Source organism: Centroberyx gerrardi, chromosome 10, assembly GCF_048128805.1.
Source record: "Centroberyx gerrardi isolate f3 chromosome 10, fCenGer3.hap1.cur.20231027, whole genome shotgun sequence".
Classification (NCBI taxonomy): Eukaryota; Metazoa; Chordata; class Actinopteri; order Beryciformes; family Berycidae; genus Centroberyx; species Centroberyx gerrardi.
Window position 1 is genome coordinate 19,600,179 of NC_136006.1, and position 26,302 is coordinate 19,626,480.

Below are 26,302 nucleotides of genomic sequence, written 5' to 3' on the forward strand. Positions count from 1 at the left end.
GTCTATAGACCTTGGATCCCATTCGCCTGCCCTACTTCTAATCATAAATTAATCACTGGTTTGCCAGGAACAAGCCACCAGTTAATCTGTGTGAGTGTTGTGTATTTGAAGAGCCATCATGGTGTGTGTGTCTGAGTGAGAGGGAGCAGCTGATGCTCTAATGATGCTAATCATCCATACGGTGGATGTCAGGCCTGCTGCTGGAGTCCTCTCTCCGGGGAACGCCAGAACACGCAGCAGTTTTATTGTCGCTAAAAGCGTTTGTGTGTTCTGTGAGAAGGGCTGTGCTCTTCAAGGAGGGGTTAGGAAACAGAAAGGAGGTCATGTACATACACGACTAAGCATTCAGCGACACGGAGAGAGGGATGGCGAGGTTGTGTCTACGTGTTGGATTCAGTGTCGTGATCATGGGGAGCAAACCCCCACTCAGAATGAACAAAAAAAACAAGCCTCCATTTGCATTTTGTAGCCTTGATTTTTCAATTCAGCAGCCTTTCAAGTTGAGGTATTCTAAGCACATTATTTCATACATACAGTATAGGGAGGTCGGCAACATAATACTGAAATAACACCCGAGTGGGAGTTCTTTACTGTGATTACGGTTATGCTGGTGATGCAGCTAAGCACACGGTGCACCAGAGTGCTGTTGGTGTCATTTGAGTACCCACAATCTAAAGAACTCCAGTGTGTTATGGCGTTTATGAAATGGTGTATGTGCATTGTTTCTTGAAAGTAGTGTACACGCATAATCATGAAAAACAGGAGAAAGAGAAGAAGAAGAATTTCCATCTACTTCTCTGGTTAGAATTAGAATTCAATTTTTTGGAAGAGCACAGAAAGCAGTGCTCATATCAGCATGGTTGGAACCAATCAGACCAATCAGATTGCTTGACTGATACTAACAGTAATATAATGACTATTTACGCCCCAGCTGAACTATATCTTCCTCTGAACCCCCCGCCCCTCCTCACCCGTCTAGGTAGACAAAAAAAACCAATAAGTCCTTGATTAATGTCATGGACATATTCTTTCTATGCTGATTTTAATACTTCTTTTGTGTTCTGGCATACTGAGGGACACATTCAAACCTGAAATGCCCTTTTATTATTGCTGTGTCATTACATCACCAGCAAAAATGGGGCATGTTAAGCTCATTATTAGCCACACTGCTCCGCTAGCAAGCATGACGTATTTGATATCATCGTAAACCTTGGAATCTCTTCTTTCGTATTAAATTGAGTGCTGCGGATGTGAGCAGAGCCTGACCAAACTAATTATATTACAGTGCTTATAAGGCTGCGACGACAAACATGGAGTTTATAGGAACAAAACAGGCTTGACATACATAGTCTATGTAGTTGTGTAGCATGTGTATAGTGCAAATGTATGTACTAAAGTTATAACTATGCATATGTATGCATATAGGTCAGAGAATGCTTAAGGATATGAATTTGATCAAGTTTATAGCAGTACACACACACACACACACACACACACACAAGCACACACACACACACACACAGACAACAAGCACAAATATACACACATGGCACACAAACACTAATTCTACACTACCTGAACCAGCTACAAAAAACCTTCACTGAATAAAACAGAGGCTAGTCCCAACAGCAGACCTTTCAGGCACGTCTAATTACAGAGTTGTGGAGTTGTGCATTCAGGCCAGTTCGTTAGCCCGGTGCTTTCATTAAGATGTTTCCTTAGAGTGTCCTCACCAGCCCCCTACATCTTTAGCCTTATTATAAACACTCTCTAACAAGCTGTTTGAAAGCCCTGTGCTGTTTTGGTGTCTGTTTTTGGGAGGAACGAGCCGTGCAATGTTACTGCGCTAACTCGTTCAGCGTAATGTGAAGTAAAGTGCTTGGTCTTGTCTGAAGTAAAGTGCATGGTCTTGTAAAGTGCTTGGTCTTAGTCTGTACTGCATAATAACACATTTAACGATTACTCCAGATGCTGAAGAAACTTTTGTTTTAACGCCAGAAAGAAGTGCTCATGTCTGTGCATGTGTAAGAGTGTGAGCTTATGTGTGGGTGTGGACGGGGTGGAGAAGAGAGTTCTTTGCTCAGTTGTGGCACCTACTGGTATGTAAATACTGACGGAGAAGGATGGTGGGATTCACTGACATCTATGAGAGGGGCGGTCACGGGCTCTTAGGCACAACTGTTTGCTCTGTTAATAGGTAATCACACAGCACAAATTACAGTGGATACTGATACACTTCTAATTACATATCAAACTGCTATACATAATTACACAATGGGTGATCCTATAGCTAATTATGCGCTGGGCAAACTGAAGAAAAATGAGGACAGGTTGTGTATGGGAAGGAGGGAGGGGAGGTTAAGCAGATGTGGCAAGAATAACACAGATAGAGAGCTGACGCTACTGTAAAGTGGACAGAAAAATGGAGCTGTGAGATGGAGAGAATGAATCAGGCGAGAGGATGGAGAGAAGGAATTATAAAGCTAAAGTGAGCCAGTCAGGAAACATGCTCCCCCTCGTTTTGGCATGCTACACTTCACTCTGAAAATCTCATTATCTTAATTACCATTCCTTTATGGAGAAATACATTAATTATCTTGGTTCAGGAGGAGACACCATTTAAAATGGAGAGGATTGGGAGCAACTCCTAACAAAGAAAATAGTCGGCTGTCTCAGCTACCCATTACCAGCAAAGTCAGGAATTAAACAAAGGTAGATGTAAACAGGTTATTTAACATTCTCACACTTTCGACAAGCTGTTAACTGAATAAAAGGTTATGAGAGTATCATGAGAAAAGAGGCTGAGGTCTGTGCCTCTCTTTTTTATTAAAGTTCCTCTGCATTTGTTACCTCCACCATTAAAGTTGGAAGGAGGGTATGTTTTCACCGCTGTCTATTTGTTAGCATCTCAAAACGTTACAGAAGGATTTTGCTGAAATTTGGTGGACAGATAGCCCTTGGCCCAATGATCAGTTGATAAGGCTTTGGTGATCTGGGATTTCTGCCATTAGACCATTATCGTTTTTAGCCCTGACTATTATGTTGCATTCATTTCCCTGTGGAAGGTCCGACATCTGGGAATTCCAAGTCGGCTGCTAAACAGCATTGCAATCATGTGCTATTTTCTCTGAAAATCAAACCTGGAGGACAACTGATAAACAAACATGAACTGTTACTGAGGCTTCAGCTTTGCAAGTTGGAGAACTGTCCAGCATTGGTGGAGGTTTGCGTTCTATCAAGTGCCTTGTAGTTGGTATAGTGTAGGTATGACTGTGAGAAGAGAGTCAGATAATCTGTCTCCTGTGTGAATACAGTATGTGCTTTGGGCTTTAGGGGACCAGAGATGGCTAGGCTGTTATGCCTGTGCAATTTGTTATGCTCTAGGTTCAATGATTCACTATATAACATTGATGTCTAAGCATTCTCTGGGCAGAAGCATTGTCTATTCTCTGCAAGAAAGCAGCCTGAATTTATTTCAGGGTGTAATGCAAAGTATCTCTGCAAACTCCACAGCCGCATGCCAAAGGTACTGTATTCCTTTAACTTGGGATTAAATGCTACAGGCATAAAGTTAAGGAGCTTGTAACATATGGAGTGGAAAATGGCTGAGCCCCTGCTTATGCCTACCTGTACTGTGTGAAAAATACACCGTGTGGTGTGTGTGTGTGTGTGTGTGTGTATGTGTAAGGGAAATGCAAGCGTGTGAGTGTGTATTTGTGTGTGTATACTGTAAATTTTCAAAGCCTGGGATGCTCTGAAACATGACAGTCGGTATGAAATTACTACACTGCTTCACTGTGAGTAGGTTATAAGTGCCATTGAGGAGAGACTAAGCTAAGCTTTGTGAGTGTGTGTGTGTGTGTGCGCGCAGGCCCACATGTGGGTACATTAACAGAGAGTGGGACTCCGTGGATATAAGCTTTGTGATCAGTCATCCACAATCCCATTTCTGCTTGGTGGCGGAAAAGCTCGCTGGACTTTCCAGATGGATTATTCTGGGTGACTGACTGTAGGGAAACAGCAAATTAATGAATTACGAATGGAGCCAGAATACTCGGATCATTGGGCTTTTCCTGTTAGTCGGCCACAGAAGGGGGAGATTTGCCGGAGAGTAATACACTGTCGGCAAATTGGTGACAAAGGTGAAAATAAGAACAAATCAAAGTGAGAGACGTGTGGAATTACTCCCACATGTATAGGTGTGCATGTACTCATATAGGCATACATGTGCACAGCAGACAGTCACAGGCACAGTGACAGTGATGGACAAAGACGTGGAAGAAGACACAGACACACATGCATACAAAAACACACACTCGCATACGAATGTGCGCGCACACACACACACACATACACACACACACAGATATGTGAAGTTGTGAACACAGGACTGCACTGTCCTTTGGTCTCAGGTAATTGGCTCCCAAAGGTTTTCAGCATTTTTACCAACAAAGGGGGTCCAGCTGGAGAAGACCAGATTAATAGGAGGGCTGAAGAGATGCATGGACAGAGAGATGGAGAGGGATGGAGACTTCAGCAAACACGTGAAGTCCTTGTGAGTCTCCCAAGACCGCTAAGCCTGACTAGACAAGTCTCAGCGCTCTTCTCCGGCCGGCGGACTCCTATATTGTACCGCAGGAGATCCCCATATATTAACAGTGACCTTCCTCTGTACAGGTGTCACCTCTGAGCCAGTTTCATTACATTCCTGATGGTTGCAATAATCATCCTGTATGATGCCCTTACAAACTCACCTCAGAGTATACACAATTCAATTCCGGGCCCGACCCGTTTCCCACGAGAGAGAGAGACGCTGAGCAGGGAGTTGGACGGTGTCATCCAGAGGAAGCTAATAAAAGCAGTTACATTCATCCTAAACCACATCACGCTCTCCCACTGTTACTGTGCGCCACTGTTCTGCTCTCTGAGAGCCCTGCCTCTGGCTACGTTAAAATACCTCGACATCACAGCGATAGAACTATGCTGTCCTGCAAATATGGGTGGACAGGATACTGGATTAGAGGCCATCTTGTGCATCATCGTCACTGGCGCCGTCAAAACGATAAAAATAATCCCTAGCATCATGAAAGGTGACAACAATTGGCCTGTTATTGTCTCCGGCCAAGCTGCCAATCAAGCCGTTTCCACTAAGCAGCTCGCTAGGAGACTATCTGATGGAACATGGCAGTGATCAAGCTCTTCAAAGCAGGACTCCGGCTGTGATGCCTTAATAATCCATATCTTTGTAAAGTGAGAAGAAAGAGCAAATTAAGAGCCAGTGCCAGCATGCCAATTACCTCCTCGTTTCCTTAGCACTTCCCAAGGAACACCGGGAACACGTAATTAACCAGCGGGAATGGCACTTAACAATCCATTACCAAATAAGTAGTACACAGGCATCCATGGAAACATGATATGTTGAATTTCAGTGAAAATTAAGAAACTGTTAGAGAATGTGAGAGAGGGATAGAGAGCGTGTGTGTGTGTGTGAGAGAGAGAGAGAGATACGGAGATAGGGACGGGGACAGAGAGAAAGACACAGACGAAGGAAGAGACTAAGAAAGAAAATGTGTTATCGATTGCTGGGGGGTTTACTGTGATTCTGCCCTCTCAGCAAGAGTGTGTATGCGCGTGTGTGTGTGTGAATACGCGGGCGCGCATGTGTATACATGTGCTGGTGTGCGCACAGATCTTTGGCTGCTCCTTAAATCTGCCGCTGTGACAGCTCAGTCCAATAATCTCAGCGGCGTCTCCTCGTACGGCTCAGCTCTCACTGCAGGCTTCCCCTCCTCAGGAACATTAACAGCCCTTTACTGTACCTCCTCTCCTCAACATCCATTAGCCCAAGACACTTCTTGACTGGGGCTTCAAGTGGCCTCGATTCAAAAACAAACCTTCAGAAAATATGCGCCTGTTCTCTAAACAGTATAATAATGTATCACTCCACTTAAAAAGGCACCTCATTAAGACGGCCTTAATTTGTTTTTTCAGACTCTCAACTTGGATTAAATTTTACGCAGGTTCGTAGAATAACTCGCGTTGCATTCTCAATAAGAGGTTCAATTAAGCAGTGAGGGAATGTGAAGAGTGTTTGAAATGAATGAGGAGCATTTTAATGGGCCTATTGTTTACAGAATAATGAGTGAGGGAGGATGCTGAGGTGGAGGGGGGGGTGGGGGGGGGGGGGGGGAGGAGTCCTGAAGATATACCGCTCCCCTCTGTGCATCTGAGTTAGGGCAAAAAAATTAAAACTGTCACTCTCCACAATGCACGTATGCATGCATGCATGCACACACACACACAGACACATGCTCACACACAGACACAGACGCACACACACACACGCCTGCAAACGTAATTTGTCCTCAAATTCTGGAGTACAGAAAATGTTATTGACAGCTTGATGACTGATATCAGACAGCTTCATAGAAAATTTGAGGTGTTGCTTCACCGTTGATATGACAACAACAACACCCTAGTGACATCCTCTCTCTGGATTTCTGTCTAATTAAACCATCACAGTGGTAAAGCAGTAAAATGCATTATCCACGTCCTGCTGTGGAGTTTCTGCACCAGCAAAATGGTTCAACAAATGCAGACTCTCCCTTCTCTCTTACACACACACACACACACACACACACACACACACACACACACACAGACAACCTGCCGCATCATCTCTCTATACAGTCCCTAGGGAGATGCGACACATATGGTGCGCTGCGCTCTGTTTCGTTACAGTATGAGATACGACTGTTCCAGCCATACAGTAACCATATGCTTTATTCCAAGCAGCTTGCACTTGGAATAAAGACCACGATTCACAAGGCAGAGTTCAAACACTTTTTTAAACAGAGAGTTTTGAATGTACTCCAAAGTCAGGCAACAAAGAGATCAGAAACCTAGTGAACCCACCATGGTGAGCACAGGCGAGGGCTGTGCCTGCGCGCTAACTCGACAAGTGAGAATGTGCAATTGTGTGCATGCGTGTTCAGAACCCCTGCAGGCGTGTGTGTGCGCATGCGAGTGCGTGTCTAATGCTGTGCACTCACGCATGTTCATTTGAATGTACTTTACAAATTTGGAGAGCAGCGGGGCTACCGCATTTGCCAAATTCATTTGCTTGTACGTGTATTTGTGTGTGAGGAATAAGAGAGAAAGAGTGAGAGCAAGGGAGAAAGGAAGAAGGTGAGAGACAGAGAAATAAAAGCATATTCGGTGTGGTTGTGATCTTCGCAGGGTTATGTGCCTTTGAGGATACATGAAAACTGAGCGTGCGAGGGTGTGCATGGCTGTGATGTGATTCCAAGTTCAAATGAGTATGAATAAATGGGAGGGCATACCACAAAAGTGCATGTGAGCATGCACATGTGTGTGCGTGTGTGTGTGTGTGTGTGTGTGTGTTTTATGTGCAGTTGAGTGAATTATTTGTGCTGAAGATTACCACTGCTGAGGCCTCGGGCAGATAGGAAAGGGGAGGAAACAAAGATGAAGAGAAAAAGGGAAACGGAGGCAAGGAGGAGAGGAAACAAAACGAGAGAGAAAGAGGACAGAGAGGAAGAGAGGAGGTAAGAAGGGAAGAGAGATAAAGAGAATAGAAAGGAGGAGAACTTGAAGGAGAGAAGATGCTTGTTGTCGAGGCTCCAGTCAAAGCCTGCTAGACTCGGGCCTGAAGCGCACTGCTGATGAAGTATTGACATATCGACAATCTGTGTGTGGGTGTAGCTTAGCACAGTCTGCTTTGTGCCCTCTCTGCGCTCAACATCTCTCTCCTTTCATCTGTCTCCGACTCTATGCTCTGTTCTTAACCTCTCTCACCGTAGCACAGAGCGCTATTTTCTTTCATTCTGTCTCTCTAAGAAGCGTGGCCCTTTCCCCCCACTGTCATCCTTTCATCCTTTGTCGGTGTCCCAGAATTGTCCCCACCACACTCCCTCTTACCTCTCAGTAAACCTTGCCAGTTCTTTTCTTAGCTCCGTCTCTGCACTCAACCCATCCCCTGCCCCTGCCAGTGTGTGTGCGTGTGTGTGTGTGTGTGTGTCTGTGCTGTGTATCTTGGATAATATCAGTGTGAGCGTTAATGTTCCCCAATGGGTAGAGTGTACACTACACTGTTCTTCCATTAGGGCTCAGCTCACAGACAGCGTGTAGACATTCAATAATGCAGGCCAGTGCTTAACGTCTGCCGGTCTGCAACATCAGCGTACACCCTGACTACCCAGCGACACACACTCATACGTGTGTGCGCACACACACACACACAAACACACTTAGGTTCCTGATGCCCGCAAACACACTCTTTTTAAATGTACGCACACAGGCACACACAAACCTAGCACACGGCTAACACACACACACACAGACACAGGCCTTCCTGTCTGCCTCAGATAACGGAGCCCAGCAGTGGAGTGGCGATAAAGGAGCCATTCCTGCTAAATGAAAGAGTAAAAGGTACAGTAAATACAGCTGTGTGGAGCTTAAGCAGATAGCCGGAGCTGGAACGGACGCAGAGGAAACACATGATACAGGATAGAGAGACAGAGGAACATTCAGACGAGACAGATTATGACCATCAAAACATCCAGCAGCTAGGCCTACGTTAGGTAATAACAGAGGATTAGTTCCCTAATCAGCGGGGATCTCTGTGGGCTATTCAGAGGGAAGCCCCGGTGGCCCGGTGTCCATTCTGCTGCTCTATCTGTCGGAGCAGGAGGACCAGCCGAACCCGGCCCACTGCGGGGGACAGCCAGAGCAGGTGGATACACACCTGAGGGACAGGATTAGCACAGTCCTGGCACATTACAACCAGCATGTGCAGCGCATAATCCCACTGGAAGGGTATGTGTGTGTGCGTACGTGTGTGTGTGATCCCCTTGTTTTTGCCATGCTGAATAGTAGCCTCGGGTCCGGCCAGGTGGATAAAGACACTAATAGTGCCAATGCTTGAGGCTGAGGTGGAGCGCGCAGGCCTGAGATTCATATGAAGTGAAGCTCGACTGCAGTGAGGAGCAGATAGGCAGCCTACAGTGTCGCCTCGCTGCCATCTGCTACATCGGCTCCCTTTGACCCCGCTCCACAGCACCCTCAGCAGTGGACACAACCCACTGTTCCTCTTCACCTGTGTAATAGCTCTGTGATGAATGTAGTATCAGTTACAACAGGGCAATTTAGTGATATGATACAATAATTACTAGGGTTGGTATTTTTATTGTAAAAAAATGGAAATATATTGTTCACTGTAGATTCTTCAAGAGGGCAAATCAATGTCAAGCTTGAGTAAAAGGCAATAGAAATGGCAAGTGCCTTAGTGATAGTGATAGTCATTACAATACAGCGCTATTCCATTCACCTCAACTTGGATACAAATTAAGTGCTTAACTTGTCTGACAGACTATGTGACTGTATCTTTAATTAATGGTGATTTGCAGTGGCCTTGAAGTTTCTACTGCTGAATGAGAAATTTTGGAAGAATTCCACACACTGGAATAACATCAATCAGGTAGAAAATAGTTCAAAGAGCTGCTTTAAACAACTTGCCACTCTAGATATCAACTTTTGAAAAACCTCAAGGAGAGAACAAAGCGAGTGTGTCGTTATTCAACCGGTGAGCACTGTTTGTCAGCAGAGCCAATCCTGCAGGGTGAATGATTTTTTCATCTCCCTCAGCGTGGCACGGGTGTTAATTGGAGCCCCGGCTCCTTCGGATAGGGCAGACATGCAAAATGGAGTCTGCAAAGCTAAAATGGAGGTGGTGTCAGAGTGGCTGATGGGACAGGCGGAGAACAGGCACCCTCCGCTAAGGGGAGAGGAGCCGAGGAGCAGGGAGGGAGAGACAGCTCGCCTCTCTGCTCCTTTTTACTCTGTCAATCAGCACACAGCTTAGAAAAGCTAAGCCTCCATCTGGAAAACACACAGAAACTTCCCTGAGATAGCAGAGCAATATTCCACCGTAAGCCAAAACATACATCTAGTATTCAACTGGAATGAACAACACTTCCTCGATGGAATCGCTAGCCATTTGTCTCTCACGTCACACATTTGTCTTCTCTCTGTTTTCAGTTCCAGGGCAGCAGTACTTTTCATAGAGTAACTCCAACATACCAAAAGGATGCTAACGTAAAACTGACATATACAGCATGTCCAATGTGAAACCCACAAAGAGACAAAACAAAAGAGAAGGCATTCTAACAGCCAGAGACAAGCGATTTTGCACTCCTAGCATCAGTGGCCATTCTCATAGTACAGACACTCTTGATTTTAGAGTCTTGCAAGTCTGAGCCATATTTTAACTAGAGAGAGACTCAGTAGCTTGATCTGAGATAATAGGCGCCGTGCAACACTGAGAAAAATAAAAGAACAGCACATAGATGCACATAAACCTATTCTTAAACTCAACATACACACAGAGAGAAACGAAGATACCAATCCAGACACTTACTTCACACACATACGCAGATATACACACATAAACACACACATGCTACGCAGGCACTTGTGCTGAAGAGCAGCGAACATAAGCGTGACACGACTGAAGCCCTCAACTGTCTCCGAGCCGAGTTTTACCAGCTGACTCAAATGGAGCCAGTCACATAAGTCAGTGCCAGTGTGAGATTTGCATTCCTGTGTTTGTTTGCTTCCCCTCATTCCAAAATCCTAACGATGCTCTTCTCCCCCTGCCTTCTAAGACAGATGGAGATCATTAGCTCCTCTCGCTCCCCTCTCTCTCTCGCTCTCTCCCTCTTTGTTCTCGCTCTCTTCTCTCTGTCATGCCTAAACTGTAGGAATTCTTTGTCTTGCCTCTCACTCCATCTCCATCTCTCAACCATCTTTTTTTTTTCCCTCTTCGCCCCAGCCGCACCATCTCTGTCCATCTCCCTCTACACAGATTTATATCTGAAGGTTTCAAACTCCACCAGAATCTCTCAACTTTAACAAGCACTTCATCACTCTTGTCAGAAGTAGTTACAGGAGTCATGACACACACTTCCCTAGACAGGAGGAATTGATGAGGAGCCATTAGACTCCGCTGATCCTACAAAGAAGGGTAAGGGTAAGGCCTCCATCACTGCATTGCTCAACTCCTCGACATAGCAGCCATGAATAGTTCTCTCTCCCATGCTGCTGTCGCCACAGGCCATGGGCCTCAGTTAGTCATGTGTCACACACTTCACTCCTCTGTACCTGTTTGCTATAAAACCTCATCACAGTTTACAGCACTTGAGAAAATCATTTTCTTCAAATCCTGTCTGTTGCTTATTGAGCAGTATCTAATTAAAGTACAAGTTGTATTATTGTAAAATGCTTAACTATAAACTTTCACACCTTAGTGGGCTGAAAGGGCTGAAAGATATTGACAAAAACTCTAATTGCGATTATTTGACAGAATATTGCAATTACGATTTAAACTGCGATCAATATCATGACCAGTTTTTCTTGCCATAAATTTTTAAATTGTTTAAAGAAAAGTGATGTAGTTAAAAAAAATGAATGAAATGACAGGTTTTTAGCAATATTGTACTTGATTCATGGACCAAAGATACTAAGCACTAAAATACCTTGTTTATTAATCCATTTTGGACGCCCCTCTCTCTTAAGCAATTAATTGCAGCCTCTGTGCTTTGAAATTGCAGAAGTTCATATTGTGATTTATATTTTTCTCGATTAATTGTTCAGCTCTATATTATGCACAACATCTACCAAAAGGTAGGACTTCTGGTCTGTCTGATATGAATTATGGCTGATATTTGTCCTTTTACAATTGCTAGCTGTAGCTTACAAAACCACAAATGCACCCAGGGCCTGTACAGAATCTACTTATTGATGAATCTTTATCACGGATTCCATTATTAGGAGACTCGTGTGTCTGTATCAACACCACACGGTGTGGATCGGAGCGGTTTATTGTCAGTATTGTAACAGTTAGTGCTGTGTGCCTGAGCACAGTGGTGTTGAGAGGTGTTAACAGAGCTCCCGCTGTCCTGCCTGCACCGGCGACCATCTGGACCGAATCCATCACTTCCCCCTGCACTTCCTCCACGGCCCCGACTCCTAATCTCTCATTATGACATTGTGGTCGGGGAGGCCCGCCGGCACGGCCCATATAGCCCCAGCTGATGAGCTGACTATCAAAGCCACGCTCACTTACTCTGTTGACGACTGAAACGTTTTATTTTTACAGTTAAACTAGAACAAAGTGATTGAGAGAAGCAAGCCTGATCTCAGAGGAAAGAATTCTATAACTGTCTAGATGGTATATATTCTAGGGAGAGATAACTGAGGAGAATATGAACGGGGCCAAACATAGGCAGGCGCACATGTACACATGCACATGCATCCTTTATGTCCCAGACTTGTTATCAACACACTCTCTTTTACGTTTCAGTAAACCTCCCCAGTTCTTTTCTCCTCCTCTCCATTCCAACATCGGCATATCAACACCAATGCCTGCCTGCACCTCCACACACATACGTGTAACACATGCCCAGATGGAAGTGCACTAGCTACCCTATTGCCAGTATCTTACATTGAATCCTAAGCTAATAAAAGTGGAGGAGCTGATTGAGTGCTTTGACCTCCCTGGAGGTGGGCGAGGTTAAATGGGTGCAGGGCTGGGCTCTCTTTCTCCGCTTTTAAAAGCCTGTCATGTTCCCTGCAGGATGTCTGACCCTCTCTGACCACAAATCAACCAGCAATTACAACCCCACACAAGCCCACACACACACATGCACACACATACACACACACGTACACATACACCTACAGTACACACACACACACACACACACACACACACACACAGTGTACCACGGTACCCCCCGGACCAATGCTGCTGTGTGAACCAGTAAAAGGCTATTATTCTACCGTAAAACAGAAACAAAAAGGCAAGGCTGAAGCCGAGCATGAGTATTAGGGAGAGGAAGAAGGAAACAATAATATAACAGCAGAATAGAGCAGAATGACAAGTAGAAAGAAAAAGACACAGAGAAGAGAAAACATGAGTGAGATGAAAGCAGAGAACGAGAGCAAAAGATAAGCAGAGAAAGTATGGAGGGCTAGGGAAACAAGGCAACAGTAAACATGTCATCCCCCACAAATAACGCAGTCGCCTTCTGGGCCAATTAGTAACAAATATGTCATCTTGTTTCGACCTTTAATTGTAGCATCCCCTTGGGCCAGTACCTTTGAAAATGGCAGAATGCAGTGGTGAGATGCATCATTCCCCCAAGTTTTGTCAAAGTCCAATCTGCGGTGTCTGAGATATGACGATCAAATGAACGAGCAAATGAAAAAAACAAGCTAACGGAGACGGATCTATAGTCCTCCACCCGAATTCATCGTGGGGAAGAATGGGCAAGAAAAGGCGCTGTACACTGGGGGTCTAAGTATCAGTCGAGGCTGGCTATTTCATTCTATGGCAGTGTGTTCGCTGGTGTCTCATAAATAAGGCAGGTCCCCGAGGGCTGGAAAACCCTCCTAAGCCAGCGCTTTGTTTCCAGACACAGCCCTCCTTTTATTCCACTCGGAATAACTTGTCAAAGCACAGCCGGACCCAAGGTGCCGCCCTATCAATTTCCAATTTCCATGGCAGTTTTGGTGGCACTGGAAAATGCAAAAGGTGGATGGTGGACAGTGGGCGGTTGTTTGTGTGTGTGTGTGTGTGTGTGTGTGTGTGTGTGTGTGTGTTTTGACAGCGGTGTGGGTGGGGTATGGGGTGGCTATTCAGTTGAGATATATAGGCTGACATGACATTCACAGGGGAAAAAAAGAGTAATTTTTTCGAGTAATATTTTGTCACTGTCAGGTGAAAACCTCATACTGTAACTCAGATTTTGGGGATTTTCATGTTTTAACTTCAATTGATCACATAGTCCTCTATAGGATGATAAATGTCTATGATCCTTGGGCTTATGAAACTTATGAAATTTTAAAACCCACTGGATAAACTCAAAAATGCATGGTGATCAAGATATAAACAAGGCTATTTTTCTTAGTTCCTGAGAAGTTGACAATTTAGAGATACAAGGTTTTCACCCAACAGCAGCAATTTGATACTATTTAGCACCAGCTGCACAGCAGGCATGATGAACTTTAAATCCACACCAGCACAGCATGATGGTCCCAGTATTTTCCCATATATCCATCTACTGACATGCCACTGTACTGTTCAAACAGTCCATCTTTATTCTCATCCGGACATATCTCATTCACACAAAACCCATGTGAGATCAGTGTCACAGACAACAGCTTCTCCGGTTCAGATGAAGGGGAATAAAACAACAACTGAGAGGCTGCCACTTCCTATTTTTGACAAAGAGCACCGCATCACATTCTCTGAGTACAGGGAAACACAGAGAGCGTGATGATATCTGCATTACATTTTGGAAACAGCCACCTGTTAGCTTCAAAGCATACCAGCAGAGGGAAACACCAAGCGTTTGACAGTAATGACTAATCATGGACCAGCGATACAAAGTGGGCCTCTTCACAGGGAGCCTTTGATGCAGGTGAATCACATCCTAAACATAATTATTAGCAGGAGTGGGGGAGGAGAAATGGGGAGGACGGGGGAGGAGAGGGGGGAGAGAAATTTGTTCCGCACGTTAGCTGGCATGCTTGGCCGCGCCAGAACAGAAGGGTGGCATAATGAATTTTGGCGTGCAAGCGGCTGTTAATGAAATAAAGAACCCCACCCCAGCAGAGGTGTGAACGTGTGTGTGTATGTGTGCATTTGTGTGTATGTGTATGTGTGTCTGTGTGTGTGTGTGAAAGAGAGGAGGCGAAAGCGAGAGCGAGAGAGACAGAGGGAGGGGGCAAGACAGACAAAGGTAGAGCGAGAGAGGGAGAGGCAAGAACAGAGAAAGAGGTGGGGAACGGGTGTGTAACTGTATGACAGACAGGGAGAGAGACAGAGAGAGACAGAGAGAGAGAGAGACAGTGAGAGAGAGAAAGAGTGCTTGTTCCTATATATGAGCATGCATTTTGTATTTGTGTGTGTGCCTGCGTAGCTTTTCAAAGAGAAATATTGCTCCCTTTAGCTTTGGGTGTTGTAGTCGTCTATCTCGTTCAGAGCTGCATAATACAGGAATAACGTGGGACAGCAAGGCTCCAAACCTTTCTAGCCATGTTGAATTATATAAGGGCATTGAAGGAATGTATTCTGGATTTTAATTCTGTCTCTATATCATCTGTTGCTTCTTAGCGGTGACTTTGTGAGGGAGAGCCGTGGGAGAAGAGAGGCAGCCTCGACACACGATACTTGGACGGCAAACAAAATTTACTTGGAAAGAAAAAGGGAAGAGGGATAGAGCAAGGTATTTTGTCGATCAGTGAGGAAGGTCCCAGAACAACCAAGACAGGTAAAGTAGTATTTCTTTGTGTTTGGCCTCAAAAGGGAAGAATCTTACATATGCCCCACACTGCAAATGGATTCATAAAGAACGGATTCAAGTTGAACTCCAACAAAACTTTCTCCACTTTTTCTCCATAGCTTTACCCTCAAGAGAAACAAAAGTATCATAAACTACCCTGCTCTATAGAAGGCTGACTCAATTTATAAACCGTCTGAAACAAAGTTTTTGCTGAAACAACATAAAGCACATCTTATTGGAACACATCATCCCTGATCCTTCCTACCGCCGGGGGATTATTGCACATCTTAGCCAAGCAGTGGGCTCTGGCTGAATTGTTGCAGGATATTATATCTCTGGCTAATCATCAGAACAATGTATTACAAGCAGACGTGGCCAAAAAGACATGAGGTGTGAGTTTGAATCTAAGTGACATATGTTCTCAGTAGGCCAGGTGGTGGTTGAGGCTCTGATGTGATTTCTAAAGCCTCTGAAGACAGTCTGTCCCCACCCTCTCAACACGGGTTGCCTAATTGAGTGTTAATTTGGTGCTAATTATGTAACACGTCATCCCAATGAGACTCCCCAGATGCCGCGAGATGGAGGCGTGTGGAAAAAAGTGTGCAGTCGCACCAGCAAAGCACTCTGGGATATGTGGGGCCCAGAGGTGATCCAGCCTGCATCTGCTGCCCCGCATTCTGAGTCACGTTGACAAAAAAACACACATCCCGCCTTGGGAAGTTAAGCATTCAATCAAGTCTAGATAAACACTGATAAGTGTGCACTTCTCGGAAATAAGGCCGTCCTCCTATGAACCAAAACTGATTGCTCAACAAATATTCCCCTCTACAAGCAAGACTCCTTAAATTAATCATTCAACAAACATTTCCCTGTGAAATTTTGGCCCCTGAATTAAACATTAAACAGATATTTTCCTGTGAAAGTGATGAATAATGAAGCTGGGCTATGTCTCTGACAATGGCAGAGGCATTGAGTGGTTGGGCCAGAGGCAGTGCTGTGGCACTGAAGCTCTGCTCTCCCCCTGCTCTGTTTGTTCCTCAACATAAATATAACATGAATATGAAGAAAACCTCTCTGCTCTTTTATTTATCAAAGCCATAGAGCCTCATACAGCATATAGAACACTCTGCATGCGCACAAGGGGGGCGTCGCAGGAATTGGGGAGGGTGTGCTTAGTGCTTGCCTCTGTATGAGTGCATCAATTTACATGTGAGAGAGTGCGTAGGCATGCGCGTGCGTACACTTGAGTGTGTGTGTGTGTGTGTGTGTGTGTGTGTGTGTGTGTGTGTGTGTGTGCAGTAGGAATGCTGCTTGACAGTTCCATTATGTGGCTCTCGGTGCACTCTGAGGAAGCAGGTTCATATCTGGAAGCTGCCAGCCAACAGGTCACTCAGCACATTACTAAGCACATATGTAGAGAGCAAGGAGAGAGAGAGAGAGAGAGAGAGAGAGAGAGAGTTTACTTGTGAGTGCAGTGATGGCAGGGGAGTTGACTGTAGTTACTGAACACTAACAGAGCTCAGCAACCTCTCATTCTGTGCCGAGCCTTCTCTGCATTCACTAATAGATTTCCTATTCTTGTCTAATTAAAAAAGGAAGCCTTTTTTTCCCCTGAAAGGCTCCCAGAGCTGTACGGCGGGGTGGAGAGGTCACTGGGAATCCATCAGATGTGAGGGAGTTAATCAGCATAAAGCCTGCTCCACTGCACTGCTAAACAACAACTGCAGGAATGGACCCAACCCTCTCACACTGCACCACAGTGGGACTCAAAGCTATGCATTCATATGGGCACGACGCAACGAGAATTCATATACAGCATTAGGTGTTGCGGAAGCGGATACTTTCTGGTACTTTCTCTTGGTTTTTAAACAGGGTAATGAGAGGAGGATGGAAAATAACTATATGGACCGAGCTAGAGAGCGAGAAAGATGGCGAGGGAAAGATAGGTGGGGGGGGGGGGGATATAGAGAAAATGACTGGGGGACAGGGGAAGAGCCCTGCTCCGCGGTAATTACCTGTCCCTACTTCCTATCTTTCTGAACGACGACAGAAAAAAGACAGGAGAGAGGAGGGGAGATGGGAGAAAGGTAGAGGAGAGAAGAGGAGAGGAGAGAAGACAAGAGGAGAGGAGAGGAGAGGAGAGGAGAGGAGAGGAGAGGAGAGGAGAGGAGAGGAGAGGAGAGGTAGAAAGCAGACAGGACACTCCAGAACACCCACATCGTCCTGCGGGAAGTCAGTGATAAGGCTGATATAACCCCCTTCCCCTATACCCAATTTTGACTTTCTCTTTGTTCCACACGCTTGTGATTAAAGAGGGAGGTATCGACTAATCTCATCTTGATTTGTGATGGTATGGATCCCTTTTCTAGTGTGGAAGTGAAGCACAGCGGGCAGCAGAAGTGGGCACGGAGACAACAGATGAGACATGAGAGACGTCCCCTATTGTCGAGGCTCTGGGAGCAGCTGAGTAGCCGGACAGAAGGGTGAGGGAGCAATCTCGGTGAGGTCAATGTGGCGATCAGCGGCATCCATCACCATGATCTCGCCCACACCATTAACCTACATAGCTGCTGACCACCATTAGCTTGGATACTTATCACCCAATCACGCCTTAGGGAAAAACTAGCAGCCCTAATGGGTGAATAGTGGCTATTTATAGTTCAAGAACAGGTTTCCGGCAAATCTCCTATCATTACACACAGACCTGTGTTATTGTCATTTTTTTCTCTCGATCAGCAGGTTGCCAGGTGAGAGGAAGAGAGGACAATATGTAAAAGAAAACACGTTCAGTGAACAGGTGTATTGTGAGGGAGAGGAGTATGCCAGCGCCTGGCACCAACCATCGTCATCTCACCCATCTTTCTGGCACATTATCCCGCCTTAGAGAGCCCAGCCCTGCCTTGGCTGACAAGAGGGATGGGACTTACACCTGTGTGTCTACACTGGCAACTGGCTGCAGGGTGGAACAGGTGTCAGGAAACTCTGCCATTCATTTGCAGTTATCACACTTGGGCAGGCATGCATGGCCGCGTACACACACACACACAAACACGCGCAGGAATGCACGTACGAAGATGCACAGAAACAAAGTGAGGTACAGACACGGACGCGTACCGACACATGCGCGCGCACGCACTCTTATGCAGGCATAGGCACAAGCACAGGCACAGGCTCACACTCACCCACTCACACACACACACACACACACTGAGAGAAAGGCAGTGAAAGCAAACTGTAGACAGGCTGACATTGGGTTCCTGGACAGCCTCTCTAACAGTGCAGGGATGCCAGAGGCAGAGAGAGAGAGAGAGAGCGAGAGAGGCAGCAATGCTGCTGAGAAGACATCATTTCCATTGTGCACCAGGGAAAGTGGTGGCAACACAAAATGGTAATGACAGTTAAGGCGTTTAGTCACGGACCCACTGGAAGGAATTGAAAAAAAATAATACTCATTTTGACACAACCAACATTCTCGGAGGCACTGCTATTGGGTCCAAAATAACTATGAGGTAGAAGTATGTACATACCGCATACCATGCACTGTACCATCGGGCAATGCATGTGAAGAAGGTGGAGAGGAACGACAGGGTAAAGCTACACCTTCACATATGCACACACACACACACACACACACACACACACACACACACACACACACACACACACGTACACACACATATAGTCACACATACTGTACATACACACACAGAGGGACATGTCAACATGAGCAGGAGGGATATTCTTCTTCTGACAGCCTTACATAGATCTCTGTGTGTCTTCACCCCAGGGCTGAGGCTTTGACTGCACACTCTGTGTGTGTGTGTGTGTGTGTGTGTGTGTGTGTGTGTGTGATTTAGAAGCATGAGTGACAAGGAGAGGGCGAGGGTTGCGTCAGCCTTATGAAGCTCTGTAACTCCAGGGAAAAGGGAGATGTGTGTGTGTGGGGGGGACATAGAGTGAGAAAGAGAGAGAGAGATGATGTCAGACATGAGTGGTAATTGAACCTTATGCAGTTGTTTGGTCTAGATTGTACTATGTCGGCAGAAAAAAACATAACAAAACAAAACAAAACAAAACAAAAAAATCTTGGTGGCAGAAGCTACCAAGGGAATCTCCACCTCCTTCCTCCAAGGTTTGGCACACTGAAGCCTTTCTTATCCCTGCTTCTGCATGCTCTTTATCTAATATGCCACACACACACACGTGCACACACCTACACACACACACACACACAAATGTACACACAAATATAAGGCATACACACACACACACACACACACACACAGATACACAGACACATGCACCCACACACCTAGGCCTTCATTAATTTGGACTGCTTGAGGCCTGCTGAAGAGTGTGTCTATCAACGCTGTGTGGGTGAGATCAAATGAGTGACAATCTCTCCATTCTCTGCCTCCGTCCCCAGGTCTGAATCTACGGTTGTTAATGGTCACATTCTTATCTTTTAATTGGATGGAGGGCTTTCCAGAATGTTCTTTTTTTTTAAGGAGACCGTATAATGAGAGGGAGATTTAATGCCCTCTAATTGACCTACAGTCTCCTCATATCCTGTCATGAAGACAGGTTAGCTGGCTCTGTTCTAATGATCTTACAACAGAACTGTCGGCGAATTTCTCCTGCTGAGACAACACCTACAGATAGGACGTTAGGTGGTCACTGCCTGCTACAGTGACTCACCAATCACGGCCTTGTACTGGGGGAGAGGAGAGGAGAGGAGAGGAAGAGGAAGAGGAAGAGGGGAGGAGAGGAGAGGAAGAGGAAGAGGAGAGGAGAGGAAGAGGAAGAGGAAGAGGAGAGGAGAGGAGAGGGACATCTGCAGGGAGGAGGGAGGCAGGAAGCAAGGGACCAATTACCACTGGATAGCTGGCAAGGGGAACAGGGATTGCAGGGAGATCAGGGCAACAAAGGGCAGAACATGATAAGTGTCAAAATGGCCAAGATGGTAACTTCATTAGTGAACACATGAGAGGGAGGAAGGCAGGCGGAGAATGAGAGAGAAACCACTAATGTTAAGTACAAGGTTTTATAAACAATAAGCCCTGAAATTTCCACCCTACCAGTTGTTCAAATTAAACCTAACCACACACTGTGACCATTAGCGCCACTGCTGCGTTTATAAATGTGTGACTGTGGGAGCAGCATTTCTCAGACCTTCTTTTAGGGTGCAGAATTGGAGTTCAGTTTCAACACGGCGGCTTTGATCAACATGTCAGCCATTATCCCTGTGTGGAGCACAATAGCACAGACCTTGTGTTTCAGGACGGAAACGCAGACCCCAAAATGGAAGCCAGATTACAGCTTCACAATAGTTGTTTTAGCATGCATGCTGAGGTAATAGGCTGCAAATAAGGAGGGAGAGGGAAGAGAGACAGACAGAGTGAGACTGAGAGAAAGACAGAGAGATAGAGAATGACAGGGAGGAGAGAGAGAGAAAGAGAGAGAGAGTAGGGAGAAAGTATAGCCTAGATTAGTCCTCTCCAGAGACAGAGGATTGGAAGCTAAATGCTGTTCTAACATGGCGGTTTACCACAGGAGGAGAATATACGACAACAAAGCTTTGTTTCTCTATTCACCGCATTAGATGGACTGCACCAGCGAGCGGTGGGCTTACACCAGCAGTGTATCAGAGGGCTTATAAGGGCAGCTCTCAAGAAAATTTATCTCAAGGCAACTTCAAAAAAACCCCGAGTCCAATCATATTTGGGAGATTCCTGGAGATTTCCATATATTTTCAGAAGCAAAAGGCTTTGAATCTCAGTAGGGAGATGCAAGGGCTGCCGAGATTCTGGTTAAGAGGATCACCCATTGCTTTACACACATACAAGCTATCAACGCTGCCTACTCTCGCCATATTATTCCATTTCCAAAATGACAACCCAATGGTCATTTATCTCTGTGAAGATAGAGAATATAACACAGAATAGCAGGAATATACATTTTGAAAAGCTTTGTAAACTTGAGAGAATGAAGAAACAGCCTAAAGACGAGAAATATGAGGGATGGAAACCGCAACGCAAAAGGATTCGATCCATATCATGGTTCAGCAATATCATGTATTCTTTTTAACTAATTGCTACAAAATGCGCAACGACTAAACATCCCGTCCCAACTGTACACCCCGGCGGGTTTTCACTGAAAGCAGGCCAATTCACTGGCCTCTGAAATAAAGGCAATAGAAGTATGCCTTCTCCAGATGTGCGTTGCCAGCCACAGAGAAACGCTACTTAATTATTGACCTAAACTTCAAAAGGCTTCAAAAGACTGAATTATGATTTTAATTTCATTCCTGCTCTGGTGCCAGCCCTGGGCCTAGATAATGATAATAACCAGCGACTGAGGGGGTGTGTGGGTGGGAGTGTGGCAGGCCAGGCAAGATTAATTGTTGGGGATGTAAATTTCATTCGTCACGTGCAGATTGATGTCAATTTTAATTGAATTAAAACAATGCGAACCCTGGCCTGCTTAGAGTCTGGGAGGACAGCTGATGAATAGTGATGAAGCGAGTTGGAGTATACTTGAGAGAAGGAGGGGGGGGTGGAGAGGTTAGGGGTGAGAGAGAGAGAGGGAGACAGACATACAGGGAGAGAGAAAGAGAGAGAGAGAGAGAGAGAGAGAGAGAGAGGGAGATTAGCTAATGATGGTGAATGATAGTTGACCTCCAACTAATGAGCTATCCTTCTCCACCCTACCCTAGTTATACTATTTCCTGATTTACACTATCTCAGCTGCTCAGCGATTTTATACGCATTAATCTACAGCCATCACACTTATCATCATTCCACAGCATGAGAGAAAAATGTGTGGAGCAATCATCAGCCCTCCTGTATGGACGGGCAGACAGTAACTTACACCTCTCACACATATGTGGAAACTAGCTTAGTGTTAGTTAGATGCTTGCCACCTGTGGGCTTATAGGCAGTCATGGTTTGTCAGTTGAAATGTCAGATAGTTGAGGCACCAATTATTAATATTTACTTATGAGATAAATTCAAAATCCATGCATTTGGCAGTGGCAGTGATCTGATTCACAGATCTTTGTGCTGTTGAGGATAAATAAAGTCATTTTCTGTCACCACAGCATGGTAAGTGATAAGAACTGGAATTGAGGACAATTCCAGAGGTTTTTGCTCACTTTTATCCCTTTAAAGTTAATTCTGACTGCTGTTACATGCATACCACAATGAAAACTATTTTTGAATCAGTATTACCATAACACCCAGGCTCATTCATTCCCATTCATTATAGAAAACAACTACGGACACTTCTAATTCGGTCGGTAAGGGTAACGAAGCCCCAACGAAGCCCCATGCTCGCCACCTAGTGGCAAGCACCAAAAAGTGCAACTACAGTGTTTGTGCTGGCCCCTCATGGCTGTGACTGATGTGTGTGTGTGTGTGTGTGTGTGTGTGTGTGTGTGTAGGGGGAGACAGACAGAGTCAACTGCCGGTGTAACACTTATCTCAGGTGTGACTTTGTCATCTCTTCCCCCAGGACGCATGGCTGAGGCTCGCCGCTTAGCGTGACTGGCGACACGCAAGCACACTGTAGACAGTACAGGTGCAATGTATTCAGTCTAGACTCAAGCATATAGGCTGAGAGATGGAGAACGTTTCAGTCGAGAGCAAACCAATCTCATTTTCTCACCCCACACCTCTTATCTCGCCCCACTCATTTCTCTTCTCGTGGCTCTCTGGGATGATATCAGCGCTAATCGCTGCCTCTCCATCCATCTATCCATCTTCAGCCCGATAGATAGAGTAGGAGAACAGATGGAGGAGGTGTGGATGCCTCACTCCTCTTTCCTTGTGTCGCCGCTGACTGCTCCTGCCTCTCTCATCTCCTGCGGTCCCAGAATCCGCCGCGGTGGGATTCGGCTCGGCTTGCCAGGTAAACATCCAGCTGACGGCAAACAGAATCGCACACAGACATGCGCCCGGTCACGCTCACACATGCACACACAGGCAGTAACATTTTATATGGTTGTGAAGTGTGTGCATGTACTGAAGGTGACCCTACAGCAGAAGAACTGTAAGGAACCTTTTACTGCGATGAGGCAATGTCCTGGATCACCTCCCCACACCTCACCTCCTCATTACGCACACACATACACACACACACACACACATACACATACTGTACGTGTTGTCCTATCAAATGTGAGATCTCGCCCAGGGAGAGAAGGGCAATCAGGTTACTGTGCACCCATGATGGATGAATCTTAAATGTAATAGGGCCCGCTGAAGACGTGTGAAAACCAGCCTGCATGCATACAGATACAGTGTGCAGGGAATAAAGCAAACACCCCACGCAAACACAAAGAGACAGACACACAAAATCTCCATCCCCAGAGACCCTTTATTTTAACACCCCACTTGGGGGCAAAAACAAACCCTGGGATAATTATCACACCTCCATTTCTACAGTGTGTCACAGTACATAAAGCTAGTCTTGCAGACATCTCCCCCTCTTGCAATGCATATTCCGCAAGAGGTACTGTAGATGATCCCCTCCCATCGCCTCGATTTCCTCTTGCCCTTTCCACCTCCAATTCACTGTGCCAAATGTACATTTACATTGGCCATAACCTCAATCACCATGCTTGCAGGCTACGCTGAGCATGCAGGCAGACATTTCTACAGTGAGGGGATGCAGACGGAGGTATAATGGGAGCAATAGATAGAAACCCACGCCTCAGGCATCCATCAAACCAAACGACTCCATTACAGTAAGTCAGACAGAGGCGAACGGTAATGTGCACTGTGATAAACACTAGGATAATAGTCTGTTTAGAGTCCTGGACACACTGTTTCTGCTGGGAACCACTGGTGAGGAATACAGATAAGATACTGGAGCGCTCCCTCTCGATTTCCCTCACTCTTTCTCTCTCTATCTCTTCCTCTCTCTTTCTCCCCCGCTATCTGTTATCAGTTGCGTTCGCTCCCTCGTTCTCTCTATCCTTTTCCATTCTCTCTGAGTATAATATTTTCCTCCCTACAGAAGGCGGAGGGAGCTGCATATATCAGCTGAACAGGGCTTTTATCTGGTGTTATAGTATTGTAGCATTACCATCACAGCGCCGGAATGGGGCCTGGGAGAACCATAAAAATTGAATAGAAATGATTCAGACGCACCATTAAAAAACAAGGATATCACACCAGACACTTACAGGTACTGGATGCATACATAACCTCAAGTAGGCAAACACGCGAGCAGGCACTCGCCAGGTGAAACCCTATACTGTACATGCATGTATCCATTAATCATAGCCGGGTCGTGGTTTCGGTTGAGGTGTTGCTCCCCGTGTCTCTGACAGCAGAAAGGGAGAAACATGAGAGCAGACTAACCTGACCACACTCCGTATTCCTCAGAGGAACAGGGAAATAGCCTACCTGCTGTTGCTATGAATCAATTATAAGGGTACACAAGAAGGCACTCTCTTTACAGATGGGAGGTTGAGGTTAAGGTCTAACAGAGGGGAAGGAGAGAACAAAATCTTTTTCTCCCGGTTGATAACGGTGTTCTTATTCTCGATACATACACCCTCGCTGCTCAGGCCCTCGTGAATCCGCCAGCTCGGAGTCAGATAAGAACATTTAAATGCAGCCTGACACAAACCGGAGAGAACATAATGCCGAGGCATGGGGTTGCTGTTTCTTTTACATTTCTATTAACCTGAGGAGTGTCAGCGCTTGATTAAGGGCCTCCTGGATCAGCCTGATCTGGGCGAGCCTGTGGTTATGCCCATAGTTAACCTCTATTACAACACTGACCTCAAGCCAGATAGAACCTCCTCTACTGCCTCTAATGGAGTCTGTTACACAGTGCAGCAGGGTCGGAGCAGAGTATGAACACAGTCACACACGCAGGCATATATATATATACACACACACACACACACACACTGTAGCAAAGCAGGGTCAAAGCAAAGGGCAGTCTCTATTGCGCTATATTTAAGACCAGTTAAACTTAATGACCTCCTTCATCCCCTTGGCCTATCAAATAAACTACAACATTAGCCCTCGGATCTGAGACGTAGTTTGGCCTTTTATGCTTGCCGTCCAGGCAGTGTCGGCTTTAACAGGATGTGATAAAATGGAGATAATCTCACGCCCACTTGAGGGGATGATGGTGTAGGTTTATTAAGGGAAATGAGCCTATGGTCAGGATGAGCTAATCTAATTCTAGCAGGATACTATAGGTTTAATAGAGGAGGTTTTGTAATAAGGCAAAATGCTGTGGTTCTGTGGAGTAAGGCTTATTTTAATAGAGGAAGCACCATAGTTGATGACGCAGAACTGGTGCACAAGATTACCTCTTGTGACCCTATAACAAATACTTTCTTCTTTCTCTACACAGCTGTTGGCAGCTTTCTGCTGGCGGCGAGTTTTCTAATGAATCTGGGACACTGGGTCAGTCACACTCAGCCAGTAGACTAGGGGACAGTGGAGATAGGGGACAGAGAACATGATCGTTTTCTTTATTTGGGAAATGCGGTTCATGTACAATATTTCATGCATGGCAACAACAGAAGCCATGGTGGGATCCCCGCATCACCAACCTGCCGCACTAAAACAGCAGATCATCGCTACCTGTGTGTCAGAGAAAATGACTTCCTCCGTTGTGACGAGTCATTGACATTCCATTACCGGAAACACGGGCAGAGGGACCTCAGGCAGTTGTGAATGTGTTTATGTGTGTTTATGTGCGGCGATGTGTGTGTACGCGCACACGTATGGGTGTATGTGTGTGCATGCATACGTGACGTAAAAAGATACAAGAAGTTATGGGTGGTATAGTGATGGAGGTGTAATTCCACCTGCCATGTTGTTTCTGTGTGTGAGCCCAGCATGTTGCCTGTCAACAATGAGAGGTACTAACGCCAAATAAACCCGGCTGAGCAATAGGGGCCTCGG

The 26,302-nt window shown here is 45.7% G+C and overlaps 1 protein-coding gene across 1 annotated transcript in view; it reads right to left on the reverse strand.

The window, feature by feature from the left end:
* The window catches only part of LOC139927173 (interleukin-1 receptor accessory protein-like 1-B), a 118,469-nt gene that overhangs the window by 41,190 nt on the left and 50,977 nt on the right, over positions 1-26,302 (reverse strand). The gene's annotated exons all lie outside the window — the stretch shown is intronic.